Source organism: Pseudochaenichthys georgianus, chromosome 19 (assembly GCF_902827115.2).
Source record: "Pseudochaenichthys georgianus chromosome 19, fPseGeo1.2, whole genome shotgun sequence".
In the NCBI taxonomy this organism is placed as follows: Eukaryota; Metazoa; Chordata; class Actinopteri; order Perciformes; family Channichthyidae; genus Pseudochaenichthys; species Pseudochaenichthys georgianus.
The window spans coordinates 18,389,384-18,408,207 of NC_047521.1; the positions used below are offsets into that span (position 1 = coordinate 18,389,384).

Below are 18,824 nucleotides of genomic sequence, written 5' to 3' on the forward strand. Positions count from 1 at the left end.
TTTTTCTGTCTCCATGCTCCACCTGTTATCCAGAATCATGTCTGAACGGAGGAATCTGTAACCATGCTGCTAATGGGGGCTTCACGTGTTTTTGCCCTGAGCCTTACTCAGGAAAGAAGTGTCAGACAAGTATAAATAAGATCAACTAGATTAAGTATAATATTCAATGTTACATAGTTAAAATCTTACCATTATAGAGGTAGAGATTGTGTTAAAGGTAAAGCATAATGATAGCTGGAGATTAATGACTTCATATATCTTACTTTTTCCTGCTTTCATTTGATTTCATGTTTGCCTTTAAAGCTACCATGCCCAGGTTTGGAAAAAATATAACTTATAGCGCCCCCCAGTGCTGGTATACAAATACACAATGTTGGAAAAACAATTAACACACAGATTTAAATGTAGTTTTAAGCTTGGTTTTATGTAATACTACTTAACATCAATGTAATTGTCCAAGTCTTAGCCAAAAGTATACTTCTTAACTATTTTTCCATGGTCTGATTGTTCAATTAGGCATTAAAACAACAATAAAACACACAACTTCTATAATTACAACAGGGGAAAGCAAACCATTGAGCTGCTGAACTGGACAAAAAGCTAGTAAAGCAAGCATGTAAAGAAGGACACACTTCCAGACAAAATGTCATTAAATGCTTTAATAATTAAAATAATTCCTTATAAACGCAATGCAATAAAATAAATAGGCTGATAAAATGCATAAATAAGAATAACTTGTAATATAATGTATATATTAATGCAGTGGTATTAATGTATGTTTTAAAATGTCTGTTTCCAAGGAACCCTGATGGAGATGATCAGCCCTGGTGCTTCATCAACAATAATGGCACACTTAAATGGAGCTACTGTAATGTTAGGAAATGTACTGGAGGTAAAAAATACACACACACACACACACACACACACACACACACACACACACACACACACACACACACACACACACACACACACACACACACACACACACACACACACACACACACACACACACACACACACACATGCCATACATAATTTCAGGGGACATTACATTGACTTACATGCATTTCCTGGAGACTTATCCTAACCTTAACCATAACCAACAAATGCCTAACCCTAACCCTTAAGGCCCGGACACACCAATCTGACAACAAAGAACTGACACAGATGGACCCCGACTGTTGCGTCGCTTCGCGTCTCTGCGTTTTGGCCATGTGACACACTGGAACACACCGCAAAGACTTCAGCCGACGGCCAAAAAGCACGTACGAACTGCGCATGCATGAGTGGCAATAACTCTCCGTACCAGCAGGCGGCGGTAGTGTGTATTCGTCATTCAAAAGAGGCAACAACCGGAAGACAGACTGCGTGATAACCGAGAGAAGAAGAACAGACTGCGTGATATAAACAAACAACAAATAGCGTGTGCGTTCCATTTTCACTCTACAACTAGAAGCTCATGGGGCTTTCCTGAACCTGTGTCGAGAGTTAAATGAAATCTCAGATTTGCCTTCTTAATAGTTTGTTTGGGTCCCTCACTTCCGTTTCGCTTCTTATGCACTGATTCGCTAGCTGAACAGCCAATCAGTGTGATTTATTTGGCTGACTGCCTTTGGCCGACTGGTTTTTACGGCCGAAAAGGCGTCGGCACGGCCGGAAAAACCCGACAGTGCGGGCCTGACGCCCACCGACGCCGATAATCGGCCTAGTGTGTCCGTGCCTTTACCCTTACCCTAACCAAGTTTTCACCCTAAAATGAATTATTCCCCTCATGGGGACCTCCATTATGTCCCCATAAGGGAGACGAGTCCTCACACGTGACTGTGTAAACAGATCCCCACAAGGATAGTAATGCTAGGCCACACACACACACACACACACACACACACACACACACACACACACACACACACACACACACACACACACACACACACACACACACACACACACACACACACACACACACACACACACACACACACACACACACACACACACACACACACACACACACACACACACACACACACAATAATGGGAGTCCCAGCAGCTTCTACTGAAGCCAGTCCCCAACTCCGGGGAATTCCGGCCGGGGACTTCGGGTGGCAGTATCATCAATCAATCAATCAATGTTTATTTATATAGCCCAATATCACAAATGTTGTCTCAGTGGACTTCACAGTTTGTACAGAATATCAGTATGACAACACGACACCCTCTGTCCTTAGACACTCACATCGTACAAGGAAAAACTTCCGGAGAAAACCCACAGTTTAAAGGGAACATGGGAGAAACCTCAGGGAGAGCAACAGAGGAGGGATCCCTCTCCCAGGACGGACAGACGTGCAATAGATGCCGTGTGTAAATCGAAAATATAATACATTTACAACATAGGTAGACCAAATGTTTGGAAATGCATGTGTCTATAATAAGAAAATGAATCCACGAGGATGTCAGCAATCTTGTGGGAGCCATCAGTGAAGTAGTATGGTGAGAGTCAGGCAGGATCGCAGAGACAGGTTCAGCCACGACTCCAGAACTCGGGATAGAGGATCCAAGACACAGGACCACAGCAACAGGATTAGCCTCGACTCAGGATCCCGGCGTATAATATGGACACAAACAAGAGATTTGGGAGAAGCTGGGTTAATCGGAACATGAGAGTACACAGGTACAAACAGCCAGAAAGACGGAGTAAGGTGCCCCCCCCAACAGTCCAAGCCTATAGCAGCTAAACTAACGTGTCTACATACATGCACTCCCTTAGAATAGGTCGAGGGAAAAGGGTAGCAAGTAAGAAGTAGGAAACAGAGGTGGAGAGGCACACGCAGGGAGAGAGGTCCCCAATGGAACCTGAATTGGTTAGAGGTATAGGAGTAGGTCAGTGGCTACATTCCACACTCCCAGTGCTGGACTAGGCGTTCTCTGCAACCTGTTACCCTCTAATAGAACCTCGAGAGGTCATAGAGGGGAAAGGTTTTTGGATAAAGTTTTAAATATAAGATCTAAGTTTTTAGGATTTAAAGAGTAAGAACTAAAATGTATAGGTGAAGAGGCACAACGTATCTACGTCAATGCACTCTTATTAGATTATTTTATTTTATCACTATAAGCTTTATCAAAAAGGAAGGTCTTAAGCACACTCTTAAAAACGGATAGGGTGTCTGCCGCCCGAACACAAACTGGAAGCTGATTCCACAAATGTGGAGCTTGATAAGAAAAGGCTCTGGCTCCCATTGTACTTTTAGAGACTCTAGGAACAACCAACAACCCTGCATTCTTGGAACGCAATGCCCTAGTAGGACAGTAGGGTATAATGAGTTCTTTAAAGTAAGATGGCGCCTGCCCATTAAGGGCCTATATCCTGTGTTCTATAGGGAGCCAGTGTAAGGCAGCCAGAACAGGAGTAATGTGGTCCCTTTTCCTAACTCTGGTTAGTACACGAGCCGCAGCATTTTGAATCAGCTGAAGCGACTTAACTGACTTCTTGGTACTCCCTGATAATAAGGAGTTACAATAATCCAGCCTAGAAGTAACAAATGCATGGACTAGTTTCTTTGCATCGTTTTGAGGCAAGATATGCAAGATATGCCTAATCAAATATAACACCAAGATTCCTTACAGTCTCACTGGAGGCCAAATTAATGCCATCATGGATGTATAATAAGAACTGGATACAGCGTGGGAGGCGGGGTCACATTCTTTCCTATGAGAGCTGCTCATTGGCGCATTATGGCAAAACGAATGTTGGGCACAGAGTCCGGAGCACATCCTGGGGGCTTAGGCAGTATACGACGTGAAGTTGTTTGCGGCCTGCCAGTAAACCCAAAGCAGAAGAAGAAGTGACAGATGTGGTTAAATAACATACAGTATATATTCTTAAAACTGTATCCTTGTTTCTGATTATAATTGTCACGGATGAGTGAAGGAAGCAGGACCCAAATGCAGATAACTTTTTAGAAACCCTTTATTTCAAGGATAACTGACAAATACAGAACAGAACACTCTCCGGTGAACTCCGTCACCAACAAACAATGACCCAACACAGACAGAGAAAAGACTAAATACAAGAAGGGGTAATCATGACAACGAGAAACAGCCGGGCAGGGGAGGAGAAACACAAGGACAACAGGTGAACACAATCGGGTAATCAGGGAGGGAAACAGACAGAAAGCAGACAGGCAGGAAACGGGGGTGAACACTTAACACAATAAGACAGGAAACCCAAAGACAAGAAAAACACCAACACAGACAAAACTACAAACGTGACATAACATGTGAATTGTGACAGAACCCCCCCCTCAAGGGACGGATTCCAGACGTCCCTAAAAAAAACAAAACAAAAAAGTCCAAAACCCCAAGCAGGGTGGGCGGAGGGGGTCCGGAGGACGGGTCTTGGGCTGACAGCCCAGGAACACAGCGGAGGACCAGGAAGGGGTCACGGGCGGACGGCCCGGGGTCAAAACAGAGTCCAAGGTGGGGACCATGGAGGACCGAAGGCAGCGGCAGGAAGAGTCAGGGACCCGGGTCCGAGGGCAACGGCAGGAAGAGTCAGGGGGTCGGGCCCAAGGGCGAAGACCGCAGCTCTCAGGGGGCCGGGCACGAGGGCGAAGACCGCGGCTCTCAGGGGGCCGGGCTGGAAAGCGCTGATGGGCCAGTTCCGGAGATCGGGCAGGACCCGGTGTCGGCCGGACAGAAACCGGAGCCGGTCGGACAGGCTTCGGCAGGATCCCCCACGGAAAAGGACCAGGAGTTGGCAGGAACCCCGGCGAGACCGGTGATGGACATGGGGCTGGCAGGGCCCCCGGTAGAACCTCCAACGGCACGGGATATAGGGTTGGCAGGACCCCCGGCAGAAGAGTCTTCTGCGGGAACTCCAATGGGACAGGAGAAAAGGTTGGCAGGACCCCCGGCAGGGGAGTAGACGGCGGGACCTCCAACGACACCGGACACAGGGTTGGCAGGACCCCCGACAGGGGAGTATTCTGCGGGACCTCCAACGGCACAGGACACAGGGTTGGCAGGACCCCCGGCAGGGGAGTAGACGGCGGGACCTCCAACGGCACAGGACACAGGGTTGGCAGGACCCCCGGCAGGGGAGTAGACGGCGGGACCTCCAACGGCACAGGACACAGAGCTGGCAGGACCCCCGGCAGGGGAGTAGACGGCGGGACCTCCAACGGGACAGGACACAGGGTTGGCAGGACCCACGGCAGGGGAGTAGACGACGGGACCTCCAACGGCACAGGACACAGAGCTGGCAAGACCCCCGGCAGGGGAGTAGACGGCGGGACCTCCAACGGGACAGGAGAAAAGGTTGGCAGGACCCCCGGCAGAAGAGTATTCTGCGGGACCTCCAACGGGACAGGACACAGGGTTGGCAGGACCCCCGGCAGGGGAGTAGACGGCGGAACCTCCAACGGCACAGGACACAGAGCTGGCAGGACCCCCGGCAGGGGAGTATTCTGCGGGACCTCCAACGGCACAGGACACAGGGTTGGCAGGACCCCCGGCAGGGGAGTAGACGGCGGGACCTCCAATGGCACAGGACACAGAGCTGGCAGGACCCCCGGCAGGGGAGTAGACGGCGGGACCTCCAACGGGACAGGACACAGGGTTGGCAGGACCCCCGGCAGGGGAGTAGACGGCGGGACCTCCAACGGCACAGGATACAGAGCTGGCAGGACCCCCGGCAGGGGAGTAGACGGCGGGACCTCCAACGGGACAGGAGAAAGGGTTGGCAGGACCCCCGGCAGAAGAGTATTCTGCGGGACCTCCAACGGGACAGGACACAGGGTTGGCAGGACCCCCGGCAGGGGAGTAGACGGCGGGACCTCCAACGGCACAGGACACGGAGCTGGCAGGACCCCCGGCAGGGGAGTATTCTGCGGGACCTCCAACGGCACAGGACACAGGGTTGGCAGGACCCCCGGCAGGGGAGTAGACGGCGGGACCTCCAACGGCACAGGACACAGAGCTGGCAGGACCCCGGCAGGGGAGTAGACGGCGGGACCTCCAACGGGACAGGACACAGGGTTGGCAGGACCCCCGGCAGGGGAGTAGACGGCGGGACCTCCAACGGCACAGGACACAGAGCTGGCAGGACCCCCGGCAGGGGAGTAGACGGCGGGACCTCCAACGGGACCTCCAACGGGACAGGAGAAAGGGTTGGCAGGACCCCCGGCAGAAGAGTATTCTGCGGGACCTCCAACGGGACAGGAGAAAGGGTTGGCAGGACCCCCGGCAGGGGAGTAGACGGCGGGACCTCCAACGACACAGGACACAGGGTTGGCAGGACCCCCGGCAGGGGAGTAGACGGCGGGACCTCCAACGGCACAGGACACAGGGTTGGCAGGACCCCCGGCAGGGGAGTAGACGGCGGGACCTCCAACGACACTTGCGTAGGGGCTTGAATAGGGAATGGAGAGGGACCTCGAGCGGAGACTTGAGAGGGGACTCGAGAGGAGACTGGAGAGGGGACTCGAGAGGGGACTCGAGAGGGGACTAGAGGGCCTAAAGGAGGGACTAAAGGAGGGAACTCGAGAGGTGACTCGAGGGGGAACTGGAGAGGGGACTCCAGAGGGGACTAGAGAAGGGAACACGAGAGGGGATTTGAGAGGGGACTCGAGAGGGGACTCGAGAGGGGACTCGAGAGGGGACTCGAGAGGGGACTAGAGGGCCTAAAGGAGGGACTAAAGGAGGGAACTCGAGAGGTGACTCGAGGGGGAACTGGAGAGGGGACTCGAGGGGGAACTGGAGAGGGGACTCGAGATGGAAACAGAGAGGGAACTCGAGAAGGGACTACAGAGGGGTCTAGAGGAGTAACTAGGGAAGGGAACTCGAGAGGGGAACTAGAGAGGGGACCCGAGGAGGGACTAGAGGGCCTAAAGGAGGGACTAAAGGAGGGAACTCGAGAGGGGACTCGAGGGGGAACTGGAGAGGGGACTCGAGATGGAAACAGAGAGGGAACTCGAGAAGGGACTACAGAGGGGACTCGAGGGGGAACTGGAAAGGGAACTTGAGATGGAAACAGAGAGGGGACTCGAACAGAGACTAAAGAGGGGACTAGAGGAGAGACTAGAGGAGGGACTAGATGAGTAACTAGAGAAGGGAACTCGAGAGGGAAACTAGAGAGGGGACTCGAGGAGGGACTAGAGGAGGGACTAAAGGAGGGAACTCGAGAGGGAACTGGAGATGGAAACAGAGAGGGGACTCGAGAAGGGACTACAGAGGGGAAACTAGAGGAGGGACTAGAGGAGTAACTAGAGAAGGGAACTCGAGAGGGGAACTAGAGAGGGGACTCGAGGAGGGACTAGAGGAGGGACTAAAGGAGGGAACTCGAGAGGGGACTCGAGGGGGAACTGGAGAGGGAACTTGAGATGGAAACAGAGAGGGGACTCGAACAGAGACTAAAGAGGGGACTAGAGGAGAGACTAGAGGAGGGACTAGAAGAGTAACTAGAGAAGGGAACTCGAGAGGGAACTCGAGAGGGAAACTAGAGAGGGGACTCGAGGAGGAACCAGAGGAGGGAACCCGAGATGGGACCGTGGCAGCCGGGACCAGATCCGGGTCTGGAACCAAGGCAGCTGGGGTCGGGACCATGGCTGCGGGGACCAGAACTGGGGCCAAAACCCTGGCTGCAGGGACCGGAATAGCAGCCAGAAACCTGGCTGCTGAAGCCAGAAACCTGTCTATAAGCTCCAGCTTCGACGCCGGAAACACGGCCGTATAGGGCGCTCCCGGAGCCGGGACCATAGCCGCTGGGGCCGGCCCTGGAGCCGGAAACATGGCTGCGGGAGCCTGCACTGGGGCAGGAACCATGGCTGCTGGGGCCGGGACTGGAACCGTGGCTGCTGGGGCCGAAACCGTGGCTGCTGGGGCCGAAACCGTGGCTTCAGGGGCCGGAACCGTGGCTTCAGGGGCCAGGACTGAGGCTGGAACCATGGCTGCGGGAGCCTGCACTGGGGCAGGAACCATGGCTGCTGGGGCCGGGACTGGAACCGTGGCTGCTGGGGCCGAAACCGTGGCTGCCGGGGCTGGAACCATGACTCTTGGGGCTCGGGCTGCTAGTCTGGACTTGCGACTCCCTCTCTTATGAGCCTTTTGGAGGCTCCGTGAGCCTCCAAAAGCCAGAGTTCCAGAGAACGGCTCCTGGACAGGAGCAGGAACTGGGGAAGAAGCAGAGGTTGACTCCAGACGGAACACGCCGAGACGTATGGTGTCAGGTTGGGAATTGGGAGGCAGGGGACTAGCATGCCTGGAGCTAGCAGGCCGGGAAAGAGGTTTGACCTCAAAGCTGCCCAAAAAGTCCTCCACCCACTCGGGGAGCAACTCCCTCAACCAGGGCCTTGAGGTTACCTCCTGGCGTGCCGCAGAAATAACTGACTGCCTCTCTTCAGTACTGGAGGCATATCGAAAGTCATTCCTCAAGCATGTTAACTTGTACTTCACCTCGTACAAACTGTCTGCTGGGTCCATTCCTGGTTGGGTCATTCTGTCACGGATGAGTGAAGGAAGCAGGACCCAAATGCAGATAACTTTTGAGAAACCCTTTATTCCAAGGATAAAGGATAAATGACAAATACAGAACAGAACACTCTCCGGTGAACTCCGTCACCAACAAACAATGACCCAACACTGAACACAGACTAGACAAGACTAAATACAAGAAGGGGTAATCATGACAACGAGAAACAGCCGGGCAGGGGAGGAGAAACACAAGGACAACAGGTGAACACAATCGGGTAATCAGGGAGGGAAACAGACAGAAAGCAGACAGGCAGGAAACGGGAGTGAACACTTAACACAATAAGACAGGAAACCCAAAGACAAGAAAAACACCAACACAGACAAAACTACAAACGTGACATAACATGTGAATTGTGACAATAATTGTATTAGATATTTACTTAGTCATACAAACAGAAACACAACAATAAAGTACAAGGACAATATCACAGGAAATGAGTATTCACTGGTATACTGTCTTATTTTAAAGTATTTCGTTATATATGTTTGTTGTATTTCCATCAATTTGCTTTAACGACTTCACTCTTAAGTGCTCCAGCCCCATCCAGAAATGGCTAGATTTGTATTTTCTTTTTCTCTGAAAAATGGATATCAAAGGTTTTTTCTGCTTTAATTTAATAGATGATTTATTTAGATAAAAGTCTGTTCATTTTGTTGCGACACCCCAGTGTTTAATCAGCTCTGTGTCCTTGGCAGACGTGGACTATGGATATGACTACACCACCGACTCCCCCAACACTTGTTTTGATGTAGGCGACTGGTTGTTTGACCTAATGGAGGAGTCCAGTAAGCGGCCCTGGACAATTATACATTACCAATTGTACATGTGTCTCCATCTTACCTCTAAACTCAATAACTCATTCTTTATCCTTCCATTTCCAGATAGTTGTGATCCAAACCCTTGCAACAATGTTGGCTCGTGCCAAAGTATATCTGATACACAGTTCAAATGCTACTGTCCTGAGCCTTACATAGGGAACAGGTGTCAAAAAGGTGGGGATTTTGTGAAAAGCAATGCTCATTTTGTACTATTCTGATGGTATCAGGTGTTGTCAATCCATTTTGATGAAAATATATAGTGAGAAATGTTTGTGAGAACGTCAGATGTGGTAGTGGTGGTAACTGTGTCCTGAATGTAAAGAATCACCCGTATTGTGAGTGCAAGTGCAGACCTCCCTACCACTGGTACCAACTGCAATTTATGTGAGTATCCCAAAGCCCATCTTTCACTAAATGTAATTTTAGTTTAGCTACATTGTGTAAGCTACATTAGGGTTGCTTTTGCAAACCATTACATTGTTTGTGTCTGTATCAGTGCCACGTTCTGTCTGTGAACCCAATCCGTGCCAGAATGGAGGATCTTGCAGAAAAGGTGACCGCCGCTTACGCTGCTTCTGTCCCGATGGATATACTGGGAAAACCAATAGAAGGTTGGTGGAGCGATTACAGTGTATTTAAGTGTTTCTATTCAACTCATAAAGTAACCCTAGGAACACGTGCATGCAGATGGTCTTTCATCTGCACTAGGTTTTCTGGTTTTCTTGGTTGATTTTCTTGTTCTTACTCCTTACATACATCTCGTAATTTAAACCCAAATTGTATATTATGGGTCCAATAGTGTCCTAATTTAAAGGGCAGCAGATGGGATGAATTGAGTCCAGGAATGATCTTATTGTATCCATGAATTGTTACCTCCCCTATCCACATATGACAGGGAGGAGAACATGTTGTTCTTGCATAAGGTTCAGAAAGTCTAGCCTTAAACACACAAAGATATAACATTGTTGTTTGTCCTTGCAGGGTGACTCGGGTGGCCCTCTGGTGTGTGAGCGTGATGGGACTCACTATGTGGTCGGTGTTGTGAGCTGGGCCGACGGCTGCGGAAAGGAGTACAAACCCGGTGGTCTACGCCAACGTCGGCCAATTTGTCGACTAGATTTCTCATTATTTACTCTCGTAAAAATGGCCATACTGTAGTGTATATGAGACATCAGACATGCTGCAACATTACTGACTCCTGTACTGTTTTATCAACAATACACTTTTCTTTTGTAACAAAATGTGTTATAATAAAAAAGATTGTCAAAGCTCTCACTCCACCCACACATTACCTCAAATGTTTTTAGAGCTTGAAACTCATGTTGACCTCACTGTGCTGTTATTACATAACTGTAAGAATGCTTGCAGAAACTGTTAATAAAGATCATTATAAAATGCATAAAACAAGAAATGTATTTCAGAGTTTGTTTAAGCCGATCAAAGAAAGAGACCAAACTCCGTGTAACATCGAACATAATAGTATAATATAAGGTTTGATGGCTGTATAATATATATGTATACATATGCAGGCAATATGATGGATACACTTTTTCCTTGCATTCCCTGTAGCCCTGCCAACGCTTGCCACATGTATCTAACTTGCCGGAACTCATCCAACTTCTTATCTTGTTTTGTTTGGTCATTCAAAAACATTTATTGAATGCAGAATGCATTATGCTAGGAGAAATTAAGAAATCTCAATCTCTCCTGACTCGACCATGCTCCTTAGCTGTAAATATTTCCGGAAATGTAATTGATTTCATAAGCTAAAATGTTTCTTAAATGTTTAACTTGCTCCAACGACTAACATACTGTAAAGTATCAATGTATTATAAATCAATGCATAGATACCAGTAAAAGACTTCTACCTATACGAACAAAAATACATTTTAAATACTTACTACTGCTGAGTTTAATTCTGATTGGTTCATAAAGGGTAATTGCTGACAAGACTTTTAACGTTGCCGTGCAAATATAGGATGTAAGACGAGGTTAAATAAATGAAACCATGGTGCAACAAGCCAGCAATTTCGACATAATCGACGCAGCTGGCTAAATATTGACCAGTTGTGTGGGATGAGTTTGATATCAAGGGTTTTAGGATTAAAGTCTAGATAATGCTCTCGATCCTCAGTCTTCTCATGGCTCTGAGAGTTAAACACCGCACCATGCTGACTGCAGGGGCCCTGCTCATATGCCTGAGTGCACTGAGTGTTCACGGACAACATGCCATAACGGTACATTTCTCAATATCTTCATAAAGAGGATGATTTCATTTGAAGGACAAGGAAATGTGGTGATCTCTTCTCTCCTGTGCTTTTGTCATTCCAGCTTGATGACATGTGTAAGAATCTTTTCTACAGTTGATGCGGTGACACATTTCATCTTCGTATCTGTGACGCATACTGATTTCTATATTACACTTAGCCGCCAGTTGTGATTGAAGATAAAATGGTTATGTTTTATGCTTTTTTTGTAATTTTTTGGGCTATATGGTTGATATTTTATTGTGTCTTCCTTTTTTTGATATAAAGAATATCAATAAATCTTCAGATGACAGAGAATGGTGTGGTTTTAATTCACCTCGCAAAACTCTGTAAAGTGCATTAAAAGTACTTTTAATGTATTCAACCGCAGTATTCAACCGCAGTATTCAACCGTAGTATTCAACCGCAGTATTCACTGTCTTGTTTTAAAGTATTTAGTTATATATGTTTGTTATATTTCCATCAATTTGCTTTAACGACTTCACTCTTAAGTGCTCCAGCCCCATCCAGAAATTGCTAGATTTGTATTTTATTTTCTCTGAAAATGGATATCAAATGTTTTCTCTGCTTTAATTTAATAGATGATTTATTTAGATAAAAGTCTGTTCATTTTGTTGCGACACCCCTGTTTAATCAGCTCTGTGTCCTTGGCAGACGTGGACTATGGATATGACTACACCACCGACTCCCCCAACACTTTTTTTGATGCAGGCGACTGGTTGTTTGACCTAATGGAGGAGTCCAGTAAGCGGCCCTGGACAATTATACATTACCAATTGCACATGTGTCTCCATCTTACCTCTAAACTCAATCACTCATTCTTTATCCTTCCATTTCCAGATAGTTGTGATCCAAACCCTTGCAACAATGTTGGCTCGTGCCAAAGTATATCTGATACAGAGTTCAAATGCTACTGTCCTGAGCCTTACATAGGGAACAGGTGTCAAAAAGGTGGGGATTTTGTGAAAAGCAATGCTCATTTTGTACTATTCTGATGGTATATCAGGTGTGTCAATCCATTTTGATGGGCTATAAAACCTGCAGTAGTCTCTTTCATGGACTTTAAAGCTTTCAGCAATATCTCAATGTTTATGCATGACGTTCACACATGGCTAATCTATACCTTTGTTAACTTTTTTTGTATATATAGTGAGAAATGTTTGTGAGAACGTCAGATGTGGTCGTGGTGGTAACTGTGTCCTGAATGTAAAGAATCACCCGTATTATGAGTGCAAGTGCAGACCTCCCTACCACGGTACCAACTGCAATTTAGGTGAGTATCCCAAAGCCCATCTTTCACTAAATGTAATTTTAGTTTAGCTACATTGTGTAAGCTACATTAGGGATGCTTTTGCAAACCATTACATTGTTTGTGTCTGTATCAGTGCCACGTTCTGTCTGTGAACCCAATCCGTGCCAGAATGGAGGATCTTGCAGAAAAGGTGACCGCCGCTTACGCTGCTTCTGTCCCGATGGATATACTGGGAGGTTCTGTGAAATTGGTAAAGACTTTTAAAAGAAAGAATACTTTTAAAAAAAAATAACGTTATTACTATCTTTTACCACAACTTTGTCCTTTTCTATAGTTTGTGTTATACATTGTACTTTTTAAAAGACTGTATTTGTGTTTTTGACACAAATATTCTTGTGTAATTGTATGTGAGAGTTGGAGCTTTCTTTACATTTTCTTACCACCCAATCTTCTTGTGTAGCTCCGACTGACTGTTATGAGGGAAATGGAGAGACATACAGGGGAGTCGTCAGCATGGCAGATGGGAAGGAGTGTCTGGACTGGCATTCCTATTTCATTGTTTCACACGGGGAAGATCCTTTTATCATGTACTCAACTTTCTGGACTGGGACAGAACAACCACTGCAGGTATAGTCAAATTCATCTACATAAAAAAAGAATGTGACATATATACTAATAGTTGTAGCATGTATATAAGTATAGCATCTGGGAAATAATTATTATATTTACAGTAAGCAGAAAAATTGGACATTGTCAGTTAATATAATGTTAATTCTAAATCCAAAACTTTCTAATTCATCACCCTTAGCTTTAGATTATATGTTTTTTATTTCAGAATCTAAAACTCCATGTAAACTTGTCATGTAATACATTTTAAATGTATCATCAATACTTCAATACTGTTCATTCAAACATCTCTTCAAATATACTTTTTTTGTAATAGGATGTAAACAAATGAAATTAACAGTATCTATTTGTATACATTAATTATTATGTATTCTATGTTAAAGGAACCCAGATGGGGATGACAAGCCTTGGTGTTTTACTAAAAAGGATAGTAAACTGCAGTGGGCTTACTGCAATGTCAAGAAGTGCTCTGGTGGAGGAAATGTCTCTCTCTCTCTCTCACAAACACACCACACACACACCACACACACACACACACACACCACACACACACACACACCACACACACACCACACACACACACACAAACAGCATATACAGTATGTCTTGTGTTCCTGCACCGTGCTCACTCTTCTCTGATGTCCCTCACTCTCAGACACTGCTCCACCCACACCACTAAAACCAGTTCCAGGCTCTGCACAGTTCTCTCAGTGTGGGAAATCCCTACCTGATTCCAGGATCAGAATTCATGGGGGTATAAAGACAAAACCGGGCGCCCACCCCTGGCAGGTGTCGGTGCAGATAAAACTCAAAGGCTTCAACTTTCAGTTTAGTCACTTTTGTGGTGGGAGCCTCATCTCTTCCTGCTGGGTGCTCACTGCTGCACACTGCATGTGGGTTTGGCATTTCATTTGTTTGCTATTTCCAATGTCTTCTACAAGCCTACTTATATATTGATTTTTTTTTCAGTAAATCTTATCTAGATTACCAAGTGGTGATGGGAGGATTGAACATATCAAAACAGGAGGAACGGAGCAGACCATCCCAGTTATACAAACCATTGTTCATGAGAACTACAGGTCCACTCCCGAAGCTGAATACTACGACATTGGTTTGTAACACATATCCAATATAGTATTTTTTCTAATGTGCATATTTTAATGTATATACTTATTTCCTGTGTAGCTCTGCTGAAGCTCCAAGGTTACGGACAGCCCTTACTGTGCAAAGGAAACCCTCTCTGTGAAGGCGGTGTGTTTTACCGGACCAGGCCTTCCCAGCTGGAAAGGAGTGTGTGATCTCTGGATGGGGAGCTACTGAAACCGGGTAATAAACTCTTTATAAGAAGTCCTTTAATGTTAGATAAACAGATTATTTGGTACAATTATACTTCAGTATCGCATATCCATAAAGTAGAACACAATGGTCAAAACTGATTCAAAGAGGCCAAGATACTTCTAGTCTTTAGTCTCTAGTTTGGGATACACCTAGTTTGGGATACACTTTAAGACAAATGAATCCTACATTTCCATAATGCAACAGGATAACAAAAATGATTAGACCCTTTTTTAGTTATAGGCTGAAACTAACACAGCTAAATCATTTTTATTCCACTTTTACTACTGTGACATGTCTTCATTGAGAAAATGTACTTTAGTTCTGTGTCTGTTTGTTTCTCGCTGTCATACAAATTCCCTTTAATCTCCCCTTTTAGATAACATAAGCAACCAGCTGTTGACCGCTCGTGTTCATCTGATCTCAGATGAGAAATGTAAAACTCTTGATGGCTACAGAAATGTATTTGACAGCAGCATGTTCTGTGCAGGCACTCTACAGGGCGGCGTCGACGCCTGTCAGGTGTGTATGTTTATAAATGTGAAGTATCAAGGTGTCGTAGGAGGCGTGTTGTGCAGTGGGTTGTGCGTTGGTGTTGTGTGTTGGGATCAGGGGTCACAGGTTCAAACCCCACTGCAGTCAGATGTCGTTGTGTCCCTGGGCAAGACACTTCCCCCCCTAATTGCTCCTGTGGGGATTGCTCACAGTATTGATTATGTAAGTCGCTTTGGATAGAAGCATCTAACAAGTGACATGTAATGTAATGTGTCAATGCAATGCAAGTTGCTCATGAAAGAGATAGCTACCCTTCAAAGCTATAGGTATACATCTAAAATGTCTTAACAAGGAGCGACAAATCATCCATTACTTGAAGGTAACCATAATTAGATATACCTTTATTGGCATCAGTGATCAGTCATATTAAACTTGTGTCGGATGCATGGATCCTTTCCTCTGTGGCCTTCTTCAGAAAATATTCTCAATTGCTGTTTTTACCTACTCTACCGGGCGACTCAAGCGGACCCTTGGTGTGTGAGAAAAATGGCACAAAGTACATCAGCGGTGGTGGTGAGCTGGGGGTGTGGGCTGTGGCGAGAAAAACAAGCCTGGTGTCTACGCCAGCGTCCACGCATTTACCGACTGGATCCAAACAAAATGATTGATGACTATAATAGTTAAATAAATACTTTGGTGTTTGCCATTGGCTCTAAGATTTGTTCTTTTGGAAAGAAAACAGATGACACTTCAATTTTGCCTTGGAAAAAAAGGTTTATTTGATCAGTGATAAAACAAGCATTTACTCCCAACCCAGCATTGATACAAACTCATGAAGCTGAACCTGCCAGACAAAATAGATCACACATCATTCCAGTAGGCCTTAACGTCTTTATCACTGAGGCTCGCTCAAAGTGCACTAGATGAGCAGACTGTGTAAGAAAACGGAATGTTTTCCACGGCTGCCACAAGGTTTGTGCCTTGCTTATATTAACTTGTTGTCCATATCTAAAGACAAATGAAAAACCACATACATTGACCATCCTTCTAACCAGGGGTGGGGAACAGGGGCGGACCTAGCACATTTGGTGCCCTAAGGCGAGCTTCACCACTGCGCCCCCCCCCCCCCCCCCCCACCAAAAAAAAATCAAAACATCTTAACAGTTATACAGTAAAGTACTGCACCTTTATTATTACAAGCAAGAACAAGAGCTAAGAATAAATGTAAAAGTCACACTAAAGAATTAAACAAACAACTTAGCTAACAAACAAATAATAAATAATAATAATCAATAATAACAAACAATAAAAGAATGTGCACATTTGCTTTCAAAGAAATTAAGAAGAATGTCAATAATCAATATATAATATGCTAACATCAATAACAAATTAAGAACTATTTACATTCACTCCCTATCATCACACAAGGTTAGCCTACATATTAGCTCCTACTGGTTTCCATTTACAGTGCAATCCTTCTGGCCTTCCTCGCTGCAAAGTCTCAATCACATCATCATATGAAATCTGACCACCAACTCATGGTTAATACTGATTACAGCCAGACCACTGAGGCGTTCTTGAGCCATGGTTGACCTCAGGTATGTTTTCAAGAGTTTTAATTGGAAAAACTCCTCTCGGCTGAAGCTACTGTTACTGGTAGCGTTGCACTGATCCGCAGAGCAATACACAAGTTGGGATATATTTCGGTGAGCTGCTTTGTGTGTATGAATTTCAACAACTCAAGAGTTGTCATGCTCTTTGATGGCAAGTCAAGGTAAATGTTCCAACTCCTGAGCCAGCTCCTTCCCATCCAAATCAGATTGCCCTCCATGGCTTAAGGTGTGTGCAGTGCCTCTGCTTGCTTCATCAGCTCTTGGTGTGGCAGGTCTGGGACGTTGTACAGAATGCCAAACTTGTCTTGCACATGTTTAAGAGTGGTAAACCTCTCCTTTTGTGCTGACACTGCAGCATCCACCACCACGTTAAAGAAGGTTACCTCCAGATTTTGCAAGGCATCCCTCAATGGCTCATCAGGAGACTCATATGAGAAGTGCCTCTTTGTTTGACTTCAGCCGCTTTTGCACAAGGACTGCGTCCACATCATGTCTTCACACATGTCCTTGGCTGATGTTTGTGCAGCCACAAAGGCCTGTGGGCTCTGTAGGATTCGAGAGCTTTTTCAGTCTTTTTCAGTAGACTTACTGCTACATCCACTTGCAATTGTTTGGGACTGCAGGAGTTTGCTCACCTGCTGAATTTGACTTAGCAATGTCATACCAGACCACTGTGCACAGTGCAAAGCGGAATGACCCGACTTCTTCTGCCAGAGACTGGGCTCAATCCTGATGATTGGGTCTTTGGCCTGGTTTCTCACCTCAAGCAGTGCCTCTCTCACAGCTGCGGCTTCATATCGCAGAGGCTCCACAGCTTTCACTCTGCTCTCCCATCTGGTTTCTGACCACATTTTGAGTGAAAGGTTGACATGTTTCTTGAGGATGGCCCATCTCTGTGTAGAGGCAGAAAACAGGCAGTATAGCTTCTGCACAATGCCAAAAAATGATATGGCATCTTTGGAGCTTTTGGCAGCATCAGCAACGACCAAATTGAGTGTATGTGCCCCACAAGGCACAAATAAAGCTCTTGGGTTCAACTGCAGTAGCCTGGCCTGTACTCCCTTGTTCTTCCCTTTCATATTTGCGCCGTTGTCATATGACTGTCCTCTGCAGTCATCAAAGGCAATCTGCAACTCCTCCAGCCTCTTCAAAATCAGGGCGGACAAACTTTCACCAGTGGACTCCTCTGCTACTAGGAATCCCATGAAGTGCTCTTTAATCTGGGGGTCTTCTTCCAGTGTCACAATTCTGATGACTACTGACAGCTGTTCAGTGTGGCTAACATCCGGGGTGCAATCTAAAATGAGGGAAAAGTACTTGCATTTCTTTATTTCTTGCACTATTGTTGATAGAATCTTTCCACTGATGCATTCAATCAACTCATTCTGAATGGTTTTGCCCAAGTAGCTGTGGTGGGATGTTTGACTTTTAATCTTGTGGATGTGGTCTTTCATCACTGGGTCAAACTGCGCTAAAAGCTCAACCTCTTTCAAAAAGTTTCCATTTGAAGGAGAGTGGAGTATTTCTGTCTTTCCTCTCAATGCCATATTTCGCCCTGCCAGAGACTGTACAATAGCAACCAGTCGTGTCAGCACTGCTCTCCACTGACTCTTCTCTGCCTCAAGGAGGGCCTGCTCTTGTTTGTCTATTGTTGTACCTTGTTTTAATCGAACTGCCAATTCTTTCCATGACGCCAAATTGTTCAGGTGTTCCGGACTATTTTCATGGCTGGTCAAAGCAGCACTTGCATTTTTCCAATCCGACAGTCCTGCATTTGTTAAATGAATTTGTTTTGGAGAGAAAAGTTGACAACAAAAACAAAAAAGACTGTTCTTCTTTTTTGAATATGTCACCCAACTTCTTTTGATCCTTTCTCCATTT

General features: G+C 46.1%; 1 long non-coding RNA gene and 1 pseudogene across 1 annotated transcript; both read left to right on the forward strand.

Moving 5' to 3' along the window:
• The first annotated feature begins 9,197 nt into the window (after positions 1–9,197).
• Positions 9,198–9,706, forward strand: LOC117464674 (uncharacterized). The gene is made up of 3 exons (XR_004554110.2): positions 9,198–9,321; positions 9,418–9,528; positions 9,615–9,706. It is a non-coding gene; the product is annotated as an uncharacterized lncRNA (long non-coding RNA).
• A 1,793-nt stretch (positions 9,707–11,499) lies between these two features.
• Positions 11,500–14,820, forward strand: LOC117464573 (hyaluronan-binding protein 2-like; annotated as a pseudogene).
• Positions 14,821–18,824: the final 4,004 nt, after the last annotated feature.